The sequence below is a fragment of the Ornithodoros turicata genome, chromosome 3 (genome assembly GCF_037126465.1).
Source record: "Ornithodoros turicata isolate Travis chromosome 3, ASM3712646v1, whole genome shotgun sequence".
Classification (NCBI taxonomy): Eukaryota; Metazoa; Arthropoda; class Arachnida; order Ixodida; family Argasidae; genus Ornithodoros; species Ornithodoros turicata.
Genome location: NC_088203.1, coordinates 71,655,242 through 71,669,056, shown reverse-complemented (window position 1 = coordinate 71,669,056; position 13,815 = coordinate 71,655,242). Strand labels below are relative to the sequence as shown.

Below are 13,815 nucleotides of genomic sequence, written 5' to 3'. Positions count from 1 at the left end.
GTGAATGTCGAAATTATATATTGCGGGTCTGTTACTCACCAGCGTTGTTTGAGCTGCCCGTGGTCAAAGGTGATGGTCGTGGACCTGGTGTAGAAATTAATGTCCATTTACGAAACGCACTCGTTGCGGCGGTTATGCATTACGAGAGACAAAATTCATTCGAGCGAAAGACGCACTACTTTCTGTTGCAACATGAGCATAAGTGTTTTTCTGTGAAACCATGAAATTCACCGACATTCACCCTGGTACGCTGGTCGACCTCCCCGTTGCCGAACGACCCACCAACCTTACTCTACCGATATGTCCATCAACTGGTAGTAGCTCATAAGCACCAAATGCTCATAACCTCCAAACGCTCAAAACCTCCAAACGCTCATATGCACCGAAAAAAAGTTGGTGGTTTTGAGCGTTTGGTGGAAATGAGCAGGAGGGGAGAAGCTGCTCATAAGCACCAAACGTCCAGAACATCCGAATGCTCATATGCACCGATAGGCCGGAGACCACAAAGGCCGGGTCTTCCTCTCCCGCATTTGGAACAAGGTCATAGGGTGAGAAAGGTGGAATGAATGGCGACTACCAAGGCCGCTTAATGTGTCTGTTTGAAGTTTATGTAACAGCTTGGTCCTGCTTGTATGTAGTCAGAAAGAATTTTTATGGAAGTTTATTTTTATCTATCGTGAGTCAATGGGTGCTTGAACGCCGTAGTGTCCGCCCATTTGGTCGAACGCCGTTTGGTCAAATGACGTTTGATCGAAGGCGTTTGATCGAACGCCGCTTGGTCGAAAACCGTTTGATCGAAAGCCGGTTGTTCGAAAGACGTTTGTTCGAAGGGAGTTCAAAACTGCATCACTGTGTCATCCGCACCTCTTTTTCTGTAACTTTTGACTCGAGCATACGGAGCTTGCAATCAGGGTACTCTGTTTTTTTGTTTTTCATTTTTATTATTATTATTTCTTTTTCTTTTCTTTTTTTTTTTTGCAGGGAGACCGCTGGTTACTGGCAGACGTTTGTAATTTACGAACCAGTCGGACACATGTTGAAGAAAGTTGCCCCAGGTTGGGAGCAGCCGATAGTCTGCGTTTCTTCTGAGCACCCTTCTCATTGCTGGTGACATATTTAAAGGGAACGGTCTGAAACGGGATAGCCATATGTGCGCGAAAGCCACTCGAAGTCTGTGGATGCTAAGAAGGAAATTTCGCCATGGCACAACGAAAGATATTAAATTAACAGCATATAAAACCTTAGTTCAACCTCGTTTAGTGTATGCATCTGCAATCTGGGTCACTACACATGCACGCTATCCGAAAAAATAGAGAAAGTACAAAGATCTGCTGCCCTGCTTATCTTGTCTAGGTTTCGAAGGACTTCTTCGGTTACATGTCTGTTGCAAGAACTAAATTTAGATTCACCTGCACATAGGCGAAAAGTAAATAAACTAAAACTGTTCTTTCTCCTATACAATAGTCAGTTGATTGTCAGAAACAATAATACATTGTTAAAATTTATCCACATTCAACAGGAATAAATAATCGAAAAATGTCATTAATTTATTTTTATTTATTTGCCAAGAATGTTTAATACTTGAAATCAATTATTATTTGACAAAGTGGGTTAGCATGAGGAATGTGTTTACGAGCAAACGGGTTACACGCAGTTAAATGTTGCTTAGGATAACGGCATTTAGAACTCCGGCGCTCAACACTCCAAGTGAACCAATAAAAAATCGATCAAACGACCGCTGCCGTTTCGATCTTCGATGAAATGTCTTTCGACCAAATCATATGTCGGCACAGTTCCTATAGAAGTCGACCAGGATGCACATTCCCCCAGGCCGTCAGTCGTGACGTTGCCCACCTCTGTGAGGCCAACAACGGCGAGACCTTTAATCGTCACCACAGTGAATTAAATTCGCCTACCTGAGGTAGAGTGTGGTTGACAAAACGTGTAAGAGAAAATGTGGCCGATGAACGGATATCAACATGGAACGCCGTCTACTCCATAGACTCCATAGCGCCTTAAGCTGCATAAACGAGTAAACACAAGGGGAATCTAGTAGTAAAAATAAACTGAAGGAATAACATTAAACTGAATATATGTTAGAGGTTCAACGATAACACCCAGTGAGCTTGAACTAGCGGTGCAGAAAGGAGGATTGACGTTGCACAGCGTCGCAGTCAGGCACTGGCGTCATCGAATGGTTCTGTAGCATTCGCTACAGTTCCACAGTATAAAGTCTGCGTCGTGAAGCGTACATTAGAAGTAGTTTTGGCATGTGCTACAACGTGTCTGTTTTTGCATGTTCTTGCCTGTTTAGGTATTTTTTTGGGTCTAAATATCTGTCTATTTTCATGGTTTTGGCACGTAAATTTCCGAGTTCTACTTATAAGAGGGAGTAATGTTGTTCTTGAATGCCTAAAACGGTGGGCAAACAGAAATGAGTTGAAAACCAATCATCCAAAGAACCAAGCCTTCCATCTTCCAGACCGAAGGTAGAATAACTATATAGGAGCGAGAATGTGTAGAGCATGTTGGATGGAGTTTCGGAAAAAAATAGTCCCGGAGAAGTTCGTCCCGGAAAAATTGGTCCCTGGTTGTGTGGCAGAAGAAATGGTCCCGCGCGGTTCCGTGCGCCCAAAAATACAGGAGCGTCGTTGTGGACATCTGATAAACCGAATCATAGCCAATCAAGTGCTATCATTCGCACTCCTCATTTGTTCGAAATTGGAAGACATGCTTTTTTAAATTAACATTAATCTTAATGAACAATAAATGCTGCACGCCATTTAATGAGGAACATAAAAGCGGTTCCATTTGCTGCACCGCTTGTATTGTACAAATTGCGTCTGTTCTCTCTGTTCCTCTCTTTATTTTGCGGAGTACAGACAACGCGACAAGATCATGAAGCAGTTCTGCAATGTCTGCTACCTTCTCCAAAAAGTGAAAAATAAATAAATAAATAAATAAGTAAGTAAAAAGGAAGAGTCGTCTTTCTGCAGAACGAAAATTCAAATCTTAGTTCTTTCTTATTCTCACTGATCAGGTCATATCTTCTGTTTTGTCGACCAACTCGTGGAGTGGTAAAAGTTCTTTGGATTTCTGTAAAACGCTAACAACTTGGGACAGTGTCAATGGGAACTTGAACTGGAGAATCGCAGCAAAAATTTTGAAGTAAAAATGGTAGACATCGATGCCAGCGAACTTATAATGGAATATCCTTTTGTGTCATTGAGAAAAAGAGAGGACGGCAAACAATTTTTAACGTATAACGCATACAAGAAAGCCTCCAGGAGATATATCTGAATCCTTGCATTTGCGTCAGCATTCTATTTTCTGACCACACCAGCTACTGTCGCTGATGCTGAAAGAAGTCTCAGCACAATGAAACTGACCGATCAAGAATATCCTGCGCTCAATTAACCATAAGAGATGTCAGGCTTTCTGAGTTCGTAGTCAACCGAAAACATGATTATCATATCTCTGGACTATGACGCATTGAGTAACCAACTTGCGAAGAACAAGGCTCGAAAGAAGGGTTTTGCGCAAATGTTCACTGCAGGCCTAACCCTATATAAATATCGTATTCCAGCTTCTGCACTGTGAGTGAACCCGGACATATGTTCGGAGGGGACCACGCTCTTTGTTGCTACAGCCCTGGAAGTCGAGTGCCTTTCGGGCTAGAATCAAGTCTTTTGTCCTAGGCTGCCTCCATGTCTATGAAAATAAAGCTCAAATTGAAATCCATAAACGAGAAGGCGCTATTCGTTCTGGCTACATGCAAGCTGGACCAAGCTGTTACATAAACTTCAAACTGACAGATTAAGCGGCCTTGGTAATCGCCATTCATTCCACCTTTCTCACCCTATGACCTGGTTCCAAATGCGGGAGAGGAAGACCCGGCCTTTGTGGTCGCCCGCCTTTCGGTGCATATGAGCATTCGGATGTTCTGGACGTTTGGTGCTTATGAGCAGCTTCTCCCCTCCTGCTCATTTCCACCAAACGCTCAAAACCACCAACTTTTTTTCGGTGCATATGAGCGTTTGGAGGTTTTGAGCGTTTGGAGGTTATGAGCATTTGGTGCATATGAGGCACAACCCCATCAACTATATCAACTATACCCAACAACTTCCAACAATACCGAATTGGTGGCGGGGGAGCAACCGACGCCACAATTACACCATTTCCCCTCTTGACAATCTCTTTGTACTCCTTTAACAGTCTGGCCACAGGGTCCCGAACAGAATCTTGTCTCGTCGAAGGCAGGACCTAAGATGGGCGACCAGACAACGGCTCTGCATTTCTTTTGTTCGCTGAGTGTTTAGACACCGTCCAGTCTGACCTACATAGCAAAACCCTTTTCTTACCTGTGCAAAAAATGTGGGGTATTGTATACCCCTAGGTTGAGGGTTTTGCTATGTAGGCCAGACTGGACGGTCAGCGACTGTGTTGTACATTCTGTCCCAGCAATATTTTCTCGACTTAAAAAAGCACCCTCGAGATTTTTTTATATATTTGAGGAGAGGGATTGTGCTATCATCTGATATCCATTTCATCTGATATCCACTTCTCCTGGTCCGACCTCTTCATACCGTATTCTGGGGCGATTGCTGCTTTGCCAATTTTTATCACAAAAACAAATACCGCTACACAACAAAAAATTATCAGCGAAGTTGAACTGAATTGTTACTAAAAAATCTTAAATATGCAAGAAGATTTCACTTTTCGTCGCCTCCGTAGAGGCACACACATTGCAGTAAAACGTACGTGACTTTACACAAACAGAGAGCTCTATGTTTTTTAGAGAGCTCTCTTATTCTTCAATGGGGATGTCCTAGGACATATTCCTCTATTCAGTTAAAAAGTCGGCAACATTCCACTCGCTTTCAGTATGCGCCAGTTGTCTTCCTACCTTAGTGGTTTTGGTGGAGCGAGCGCTTTTCATTCGTGCCCAGCGCCGGGACGCATGGAATCAGCGCAGAAATACTTCGTAGTCATACATTACATGTGAGCAGAAACACCTCAGAATTTTCCTGAAAAAATGCTGGAGGTCGAGCAGGGTCTCTGGATGTTTTAGTGTGGTATCGCCCTGTTCTTTCACGTGATCTATATATAGAAGTATATAACGTCCGTATACCTCCTACGGGTATCTGCTGAAACAGGCAAATTGCAGGCATAAAAAACAATAAAAAGAACAAGGATTTTGTGCGTGCGTTTCTCGAAAAGCTTCCTTTTGATTTCATTTATATTTGACCAGGACACGGCCCGATGTTATACCTTTCATCTTACGTAAAACATACTGCTTCAGAATGGGTACACTGGTGATTAGCGCGTTAAAACGCGGCCGTAGTCTCTGCGTGTGCGTGTCGGAGCCAGGCTGCCGGTATCGCGGGATGGGTATCGTAACGTAGTGCTTGCTTTTGACTCATGGCAATCTGCTCGAAATTCACTTCCCGCTACCTGTTCGAATAGATTTTGTGCTGCTGCGGAGCTGAACCCGAATAATATATGCCTGAATATGAACCGGTAGTAGTGTAGTACATAACCCACCCACCCTCCACCACACCAACCGCACCCACCGCGGTACAATACATTTCACATATTCTGTCAGCTGATTCTGTGACTGATCGAATATGCTCATTAAATATTTACTAACAAACAGATGCTGCTCCCTCGCTCACTTGCTCGCGCTGCAAGCTCGTTGGCGTAACTGCAAGCTAACGTGACGTCAGGCAATTATGATGTCTCCAACGGCTGTGTTCAATGGCAGACGTAGCCACAGAAACGGACCAGCCTCGTGAGAGAAAAAATTGTGCTGGAAAATTTGGTTGCGTGTGCGGAAATAATGGACCTGCGGAGTTATCTGCGCCCAAAAATACGAGAGCGTCGCTGTGGACAGCCGATGAAACGGATCCTTGCTACCAAGTGCTATGATTCGCTCCCCTTATTTGTCACAGACGACAGTAGTGAGACAGATGTTAACAATAAAAGCTGTACGAACAAGAAAGCAACTACGATTACGTAACACAAGCAATGGAGTACAGAAAACGCGATTTCGCGAAGCCGGGAAATTGGTACCCGTGCTCTTTTAGAAAAGAATGCGTTACAGCATAGGCAGCAAAATGGCACGTTACCTTCTGTACGCAGTGAAATAAAACGCACAGAAACGCTTTAAACTGAGCTCACTATACCGAGGCTCCTTCCTCACGCACGTCGGAAATCTGGGCATCGTAACACAGGTTGTTCCTTTTTCAGTGCGTGAAATCCTTCCTCTGCCTCACATAGTTTCTATTGTTGCGGGATTCGGACTTTCTCATTTTACGAACACGGTATGAATGAAATGATTACTTCCGTCCGCAAGAACTCTTTGGCTTCATTTCGGTGCCGTTCGGAGCCCCGCGGCGTTCAAGCCAAGTCTCAGCGGCTCCTCAAAATCATTGCTGTAAATTGTCCAGATAGACGGAGCCCTGTATTCCAAGCATTGTCAGTATCGCCGGACTGTTCGCGAGGCATGTCTCTCCGCTTCCTTCCGCGGTTCATTTCAAATCCATCACAATCCGGCCTGAGTTGTACGAGCTGTCTCTCACCATTTGGACAAAGCAGGTTTTGGTTATCCATTATAAATGCTTCCTGTCATGCTTCTGTACACGAGTGATCCCGATGGCGATTTCGAATGTGTGATTATGGGTAGTAGTTCCTTTCCATTCCCGAAGTGTACGTCACCCTGTACGCACGCAGATGCACAAGGACAGCGCTCCCTGTCTAGCACTTGCTTTTCGGGCGATGGAAGATGAGAAGTCCGATTCTGTGTCAAGGCAGCGTTTCGGTTTGTATTTCATCCCACAGACGCTCAATGATTGGTGCCGCTCCATGACGCCTAGGCTTCTTTTTTCGATGGGACACTAAATCAAATGCATTGCCACAGCGGTGGTATTCGAACTTCAGCTACGATCCTCACAGCCACGCAGGACGAAGACGCAGGTGTTGACGCTGTGGTCCAGCCGAGACTGGAAGTTTAGGATCGGCATAGGCTCTGAACATTCCCAGTCAGTAACTAGTCGATGCTCTGTGCCCCCGAGAAATCGTATTCCTGGATTCAAGACAGTTCCTGTGGAGGTGCAATTGGTCCGGAACTGATATCGCATTTGTGGCGGAAACTAATGTCGCCGAGCGCAAAGTGCAAATATACGGCCTCCTGTCTATGGTGTCTCCCGGCACACAAAGCTTAATGCATCCAATCCATTTACGCATTGTGCTTTTCGTGCTCCCTTCTTGCAAATTACCTCAACTCCCTATACACGCAACACCCTTGCACCGGTATATCAGTGACAGGGCAAGACTCGTCCACTTTTCGGGAGAGGTCTGGCGCGCAATGAGGCGCACTGGTTGCTGAGATATGATCGCGCGGAATATTAGTAACCGTTGCCCCGCGATAGCAACGCGATAGCACAATGAAACGTCGTCCCCAGGATTGGCGGCCTTCCGGTGGTGTTCTCTCCGTGTCGTTGGGGAGAATAGTCCTTACTTTCCTCCACATAATTACAAATCTGTTTCTGTATCAAATTCACTGACAGAGGAATGTTGAGTTCTTCGTAGGTCTTGGCGCTTTTACGTGTACATCCTCCCATGCTAAACCATGAGCGATACCTGTCATTCCACAGTTCACTTTTGCCTGTCGGACCATGCGGACATGAAAGCAGTCTCTTCGATAACATCAACATATACTCAAATTCACGGTCCTCGCTGAAGATCATCAAAAAACTGAAATCATCGCTTGCATGGTCCCACAGGTGATCAATCTTGTGGCTCGATGCAGAGGCGTCGGAGGTCCTTCACGGCAAAGGGGGGGGGGACCCCTAACCCAACCCAACCTAACCTACACGAATAGTTGAATGAACAGGCAAGAATATGTCGAGGGCGTGACTTCTCGTATAGTACTGGCAGTGGCGTAGCCAGACCGCCAAGGTAGGGGCTGCTCGATACGAAAACTTGCCCCCCCCCCCCTCCGCTGATCCTGGGTGAGACAACAACACACAATACTTGTGCACACCTCAAAATGCGGTAATTGATTTGGGCGTTCACAATACGATTGCACAGTGATGTCCAATGAGGCGGTGTCACGAGATCGGAAGGATTTTGAAAAGCTTATACTTTGAAAACCATTCAAGAGTGCCGATTAGATAGACGCCTTGAACTTCGCGATCGTCACACTCCCCCCCCCCCCCCCACACACACACACATTTTCTCCTCGGATTTGCGCGATTACCGTAGGTCCGTCGTGGCAGCCAGGTCGCAGCCAGGTTTGTAACTCAAACGTCGCCATGCCAGTACTGGACAGCTGTTTCGGCCTTGTTGGGCCTCATCAACAGTACGCAGGCAGGCAACGTTTGAGTGGATGGCGTCAGAAGGTCACGTAACACGTGATTCCTCCCGTCAGGGTGAGATAACTCACTCACTGAAAGCCCAGTGCAAAGCCAGTGAAGTATACAAGAAAAAAATAGCCGGAGCTCTTTGGGTGCACGTGTGCACAGGTCGCAGCCAGGTTGGTATGTAAGCTGCCGGCTCATTTCCGGGTTGTAGCTCAGTACGCGGGCCTTGGCACGCGGACCTCGCGGCACTCAGGAAAAGTTAGGGGCCGTCGCCCCCTTGTCTTTGGTCAGGGGGTGCGGCTGCCCCCCTGCGCCCACCTTCCGACGCCTATCGCTCGATGAGTGGTGGAGCTACATTAGCACCCTTCAGCCTCAGCCCTAGGTTTCCCTTGATGTCAGAATCCCCTCGAGGTATGTATTCCCCTGTTGGTCCAGAGTTGTTCGGCATTGCTCGACAAGTGGCTGGTGACGGTGGCCAGTTTCTGTTGATCGACATGAACAAGTATGTTCATGCTGTCCATGAACAAGTCTGTTTGATCGACATTACCCACAGCTGCTGATGAAGCTGCAGCCTCAGTCACCTAACCATGTATGGCCATATAACACTCGAACGGATGCACTCACACCCACTCATCTTGTTGCAGTTTGCCAGCTTGACAGCATACTTCTGGGCCCAGTCTTCGTCCCATTGGACTGCACGTAGACTCCAAAAGGAACCACATAAATAATCTCTCGATTATATCGGAGGGTACATCGTACACAAAGTTTCTTGGTTTCTGTTTGGTCATGCTGCGCTCATCGCTGGAAAATGCTGAGCCGGCCTTCCCAATGGGGCATGAGGGTTCAAGGACTGGCTGAGTATTATGTGGTACGCTACACAGCAGAGGAAACCAGCACGCTTTACACAGGCATTTTGGATGCTTGTAGAAGCAGCACTTCCTAATGACCGACTGCCAGGAACCACTGCTTGCTGCCCGACTCACTACGTGCAGAAACTTGGTGAAACAAGAAAGCTTCAACTTGTTACGCCATGATCACGCCCTGCAGCTGGCGGCAGAAAGGACTCGACATAATATAGGATAACCGGATACTGATTCACGCAGTACACTTAACTATGATGGCAAGTAGTAACAAGCGCGAACACTAGCCGCTGAGCTGTACCTGGCTAAGTACAACAACAGAGTTACAAAAACGTTGCTTTGATGAAGGCATTCAGTGGATGAAGGATACTGATTCATGCTGTTTAAAATTGATTTTGTTGACAAAGACGGTATCCGCATTCCTTTCTTCCTAGAGAGCACGATGCATCGCATCACACCTGACTTAGTTGCAGCACCTTAGTTTGGCAGCTTCTTTCGCAACTAGCAACCTGTTGTCACTTGTGCGTGCCGGAGGCAAGTGCGACAGCACATAGTGATCTTGAACATGGTAGTGCATAACCGCGCACTCGACTCCGTTGCAACATAATTTACTAAATGCGCAAAGAAAGCATCCCAATAAGCATAATCGACTTTAGACGGCGTTTGTGTCTGTCCGCGATGGCAATTTATGTGGCACCCGCAGAGTGTAGGCTGTGCTATAACTCGATTTCCTATCGGATCCCGTTGAAATGTTGTTTCGGACGTCAACACATAACGCACGTATCTTGGTGAAGCCCTGGGTGCATCCAGCAGTTCTGTTAACCCGGGCACAGTACTGCGTGCGCTTCCACCCGCAGTTCTTCCCTTCCTACTAACCCGCGCGGCTCCATGCGGCAGCGGCCGTCCTGACAACTAACAGTAGGAGATCAGAGACACACTATAGAGAGACCATGGTTATACCCAGCGAACACACAAGCAACACTCTCCAGGACAATAGAGAGATTGATACTCACTTTCGTGCGGCACATGGCTATCCGTAGCCGTGACGCTAGTCACTGTGGAGGTGTAAAAAAATCATGATTAGTCAATCGACACATACTTGATGCGGCTTCTCGTAGTTGTTGGCACTGGCGAAACATTGTGCCGTTTTGACCACTTGGCACAGCGACGTACTTTTTCTTCGGTGCGACACCCTAGCGGCTAGCGGAAGCGGATGAGTTCACTGTTTCGGAGGGATGGAAGGTTGCGCTGCTGGCAACACACAGCGGTGGCTCCGGTGTGCAAGCTACCGCTCCGTCTCACTAACAGCGCACGCTTCCACCCCTCCGAAACAGTGAACTCACCCGCTTCCGCCAGCCGCTAGGGTGTCGCACCGAAGAAAAAGTAAGTCGCTCGCGTGTTCCGTGAACTTTTTGTCATTCATGGTGGCATCCGGCATCACCGTCGCATCTTGCTTTAACTGACGCGGCGAACTAACCTGCCGCACTCGCCAGATTTCCCCCCGGTAGCGGACCGCAAGTTCTAAATACTAGACAACATTCAGAGTGAATCGCGGATGAACCTTGCAGGGACTATCGCGTCCGATAACGTGTCGTACATTGCATCAAATCGAGAAAAAAACACTAATTTGCGGAGTTGTTATTGGACAACGAGTAAGACTGACCTCAAAATACCCAAGTAAATACCAAAATACTTAAAAATACCCTAGGTATAAAATACAGTTCGGGGAAACCTGCCACTTCGTATTCACTCAATATATACGTGGTGTTGCAGGAAAGAGTGACCCCTAACTATTAAAAATAGAAAAACTGTGCGAGAGAAATGTTGGAAAACCGCTCGTCCAGTATGAGGAGGAGGAAAGGAAAACACAGAACATCTGTCGTCGGCTGCTGGCTGCGTTCAGCAGTTTTCCTTGCCTTTTTCCTCATGCTGTTTCCAAGTGTCTACAGGCCTTGCCAATAGTGCCAGAACTTGAAATCCAAAAACGCGGTTCCAGAGTTTTCGGGTGTCGAATACTTGGGGAATTACGACTGTAGTAACATGTTGTGGCCATCAACGTTCTAACTAATGCAAAAAGTTACCTTTCCTATGTGAAGTTCAATTAAGATTATTAGCCTAATTAATGGTACACTCGTGCAAACTGCATGTTTGGGTGGCAAAAAACATTTTTATCTCACCTAGTTTTTTTAGCAACTAGGGGTCACTACCACCTGCAACACCCTGTATACTAGTAGACGATAAACGGTATCCTTACCCGTCGGACAAATGGCGGTAGCATTCCTCACAGGCGCTAAATGAAGAGAGGATGCATTTTATTTTAAGAAGTAGCACAGACGTGAAGAAACATGCACAAATGTATTAGTCGAGCAGCAATAGTCGAGAAGCATCTACGGTTCATGCATTAGCCATCGTGATGGCGCCTACACGCCTTTCCCTGTTCTCTTAGCAAAATAACAGCTACGTTTATGAGGATGGAAATTGCCGAACTGTGCCTCTGGATGAGAGGGGTGTCAATGGAGAGAGATGGCAATATGAGAGGGGTGGCGAACCACAACACTGCACTTGCATAGGTGGGGACAGCAGTTCAAATCGTGTGTGAGTCGCAGAAAAGTTAATATATAGCGACGTGCAGTGGCAGCGTACAGTCTTAAGCGTAGTATAGTGGACGTAGTGGAGCTTTATTCAGTCACAAAGGGTACAGCTCTGGTCAACTTTAATAACATCCACCTTGGGGGGCACCGGGGGAACGGAATAATTTCGCTCATAACCACAAGGGTTGCTGTAATCATGCTGGGGAACGAGACCAGTCTTATTGTTAAGGTTGACGGGAGCTGTACTAGGATCCGCTGCACTGTCCCTATTATTGCATATTCAATACACGAAGGCATACTTCTGTCCGGGTGCACGCTGCTTTTATGATAAGATTTGTGAATAATGATAGCACGAATCCAGATAAACAACGCGCGACGCCAAAAACGAGGAGTTTTCCGGCAGACACTGAATTCGCTGAGGATACGCTTTCAGTTTGTAGTGGACTGAAGGAGAGATTTTCGGTGCGCAGTAACTTCCGAACGCGCATGGGTAGTACAGCACAGGACTTGGCTCACGTGTATTCAGCAGGCTAATTCCCGCATAATCAAGATGATGAGTCCCAAAATAGGATCGTCCAGGACGCTGAGGGATGATTGCAGTTGTACCGCCTATAGGCGTTTGTTATAGGAGGTCCTTCGGGCAGTATACCACTGGGAGACCCCCCCTTTTATGGATTTACATATTCTCGTTCGCACTAAATAGCGGATGGGTGGCAGATGGACAGGCTTCTGCTATGGCTACGTGGCTGGCAGTTGCACAGAACATAATACAGTCAGCCAGCATAGCACGTAATGTGTGTCAAAGAAAATAAGGCGTCCGCTCCCTATGATAGTGTTATTGCTATCCTATGCTGCTATATGGTGAACTGCGTGCTGATAGACTGTCTTCTCGTTTGTAATCAATACTGTGAATTTGTTGTTGGCCAAGATGACACCTCGGAATGCATACACGATGAATAATGCTGTTGCATATACGCCTGGCCGTAGAAGTTCAAAAATACCATCTGTGTATCTTTCATAGCTTTCAAGGTAAACACCCCGTGTATAGGACGCATACTTACGCATGACCGGGACCAAACCATTTATGATGATCAGCGCCCCTGCAATTGTAAAGGCAATAATATTAATTCGTGGAATACAAAAAATTCTAGATACTATACACTGAGGCTCGGGACTGCATTGAACTTGTTCTGAACGGCGCAACGGACCATGAAGAAGAGTGAGAGACATGGGCACACAAGCCGACACAAGCAAGTCCTCAGATAATAAATAAAATAATCAAAGTAAATCAATAAATAAATTAATCAAAATAAAATAAATCAAAATAAAACGTTTAAATGTAAATGTCTTCAAGATCAGCTTTCATTAACTCTTCCATATAAATCATGAGGATATCCACGCTGTCGAACAAACACTTCAAAATAAATGCCGTCCCTGATTGGTGGACTAGTGTCCCCCGCGGACACTAGTGCGCTCATCGCGCTTGCGGCTAAGCCAGGGCTAGAACTGAATCAGGACATCGCTACACTGGAAGTATAGGTTGTCTCCCTGTATGCGGCCCGTGGCCAGTGTTCCCAACTTAGTGGGGGCGGTTCCGATTGGGCGGGTGGCGAATTTTATTGGTCATGTATCCTGGCAGGCTCTCACTCTCTCTCCTGCATAATAACATCGAGGGGATGAAACTAGCGAGTTCACTTGCGGACTAAAGTGAGGCGCTGCGAGCTTTTGACGTCAGAATTTTTGCGTCGAAGCGCGAGTTCTAAACCGTCACGAGCCCATTGGCCCCTGAGGCCGCTCCCACGGTATGCGAGCGCTCATTGGTTGGTAACTATGAACTTTCCTTGGCGCGCTCAAGCCGGCGACACCGTGTCTGCGGTGTCGGAGCAACTCGCCGCAAAGTTTCGAAATGTGTTGGGTGCAGCAGGGACGCAAGCAAAGCATCTATGCCGGTACCGCTTTTGGTGTTTTTTAGTCTCCTTCCCTAACATGTTGTCGATACAG

The 13,815-nt window shown here is 46.6% G+C and overlaps 1 long non-coding RNA gene across 1 annotated transcript; it reads right to left on the bottom strand.

Moving 5' to 3' along the window:
• Positions 1 to 40: 40 nt before the first annotated feature.
• On the bottom strand, positions 41 to 12,911 carry LOC135387296 (uncharacterized). Its single transcript, XR_010421024.1, has 4 exons — positions 12,876 to 12,911; positions 11,478 to 11,513; positions 10,237 to 10,278; positions 41 to 84 (listed from the first exon to the last, which is right to left on the bottom strand). It is a non-coding gene; the product is annotated as an uncharacterized LOC135387296 (long non-coding RNA).
• Between the last annotated feature and the right edge of the window lie 904 nt (positions 12,912 to 13,815).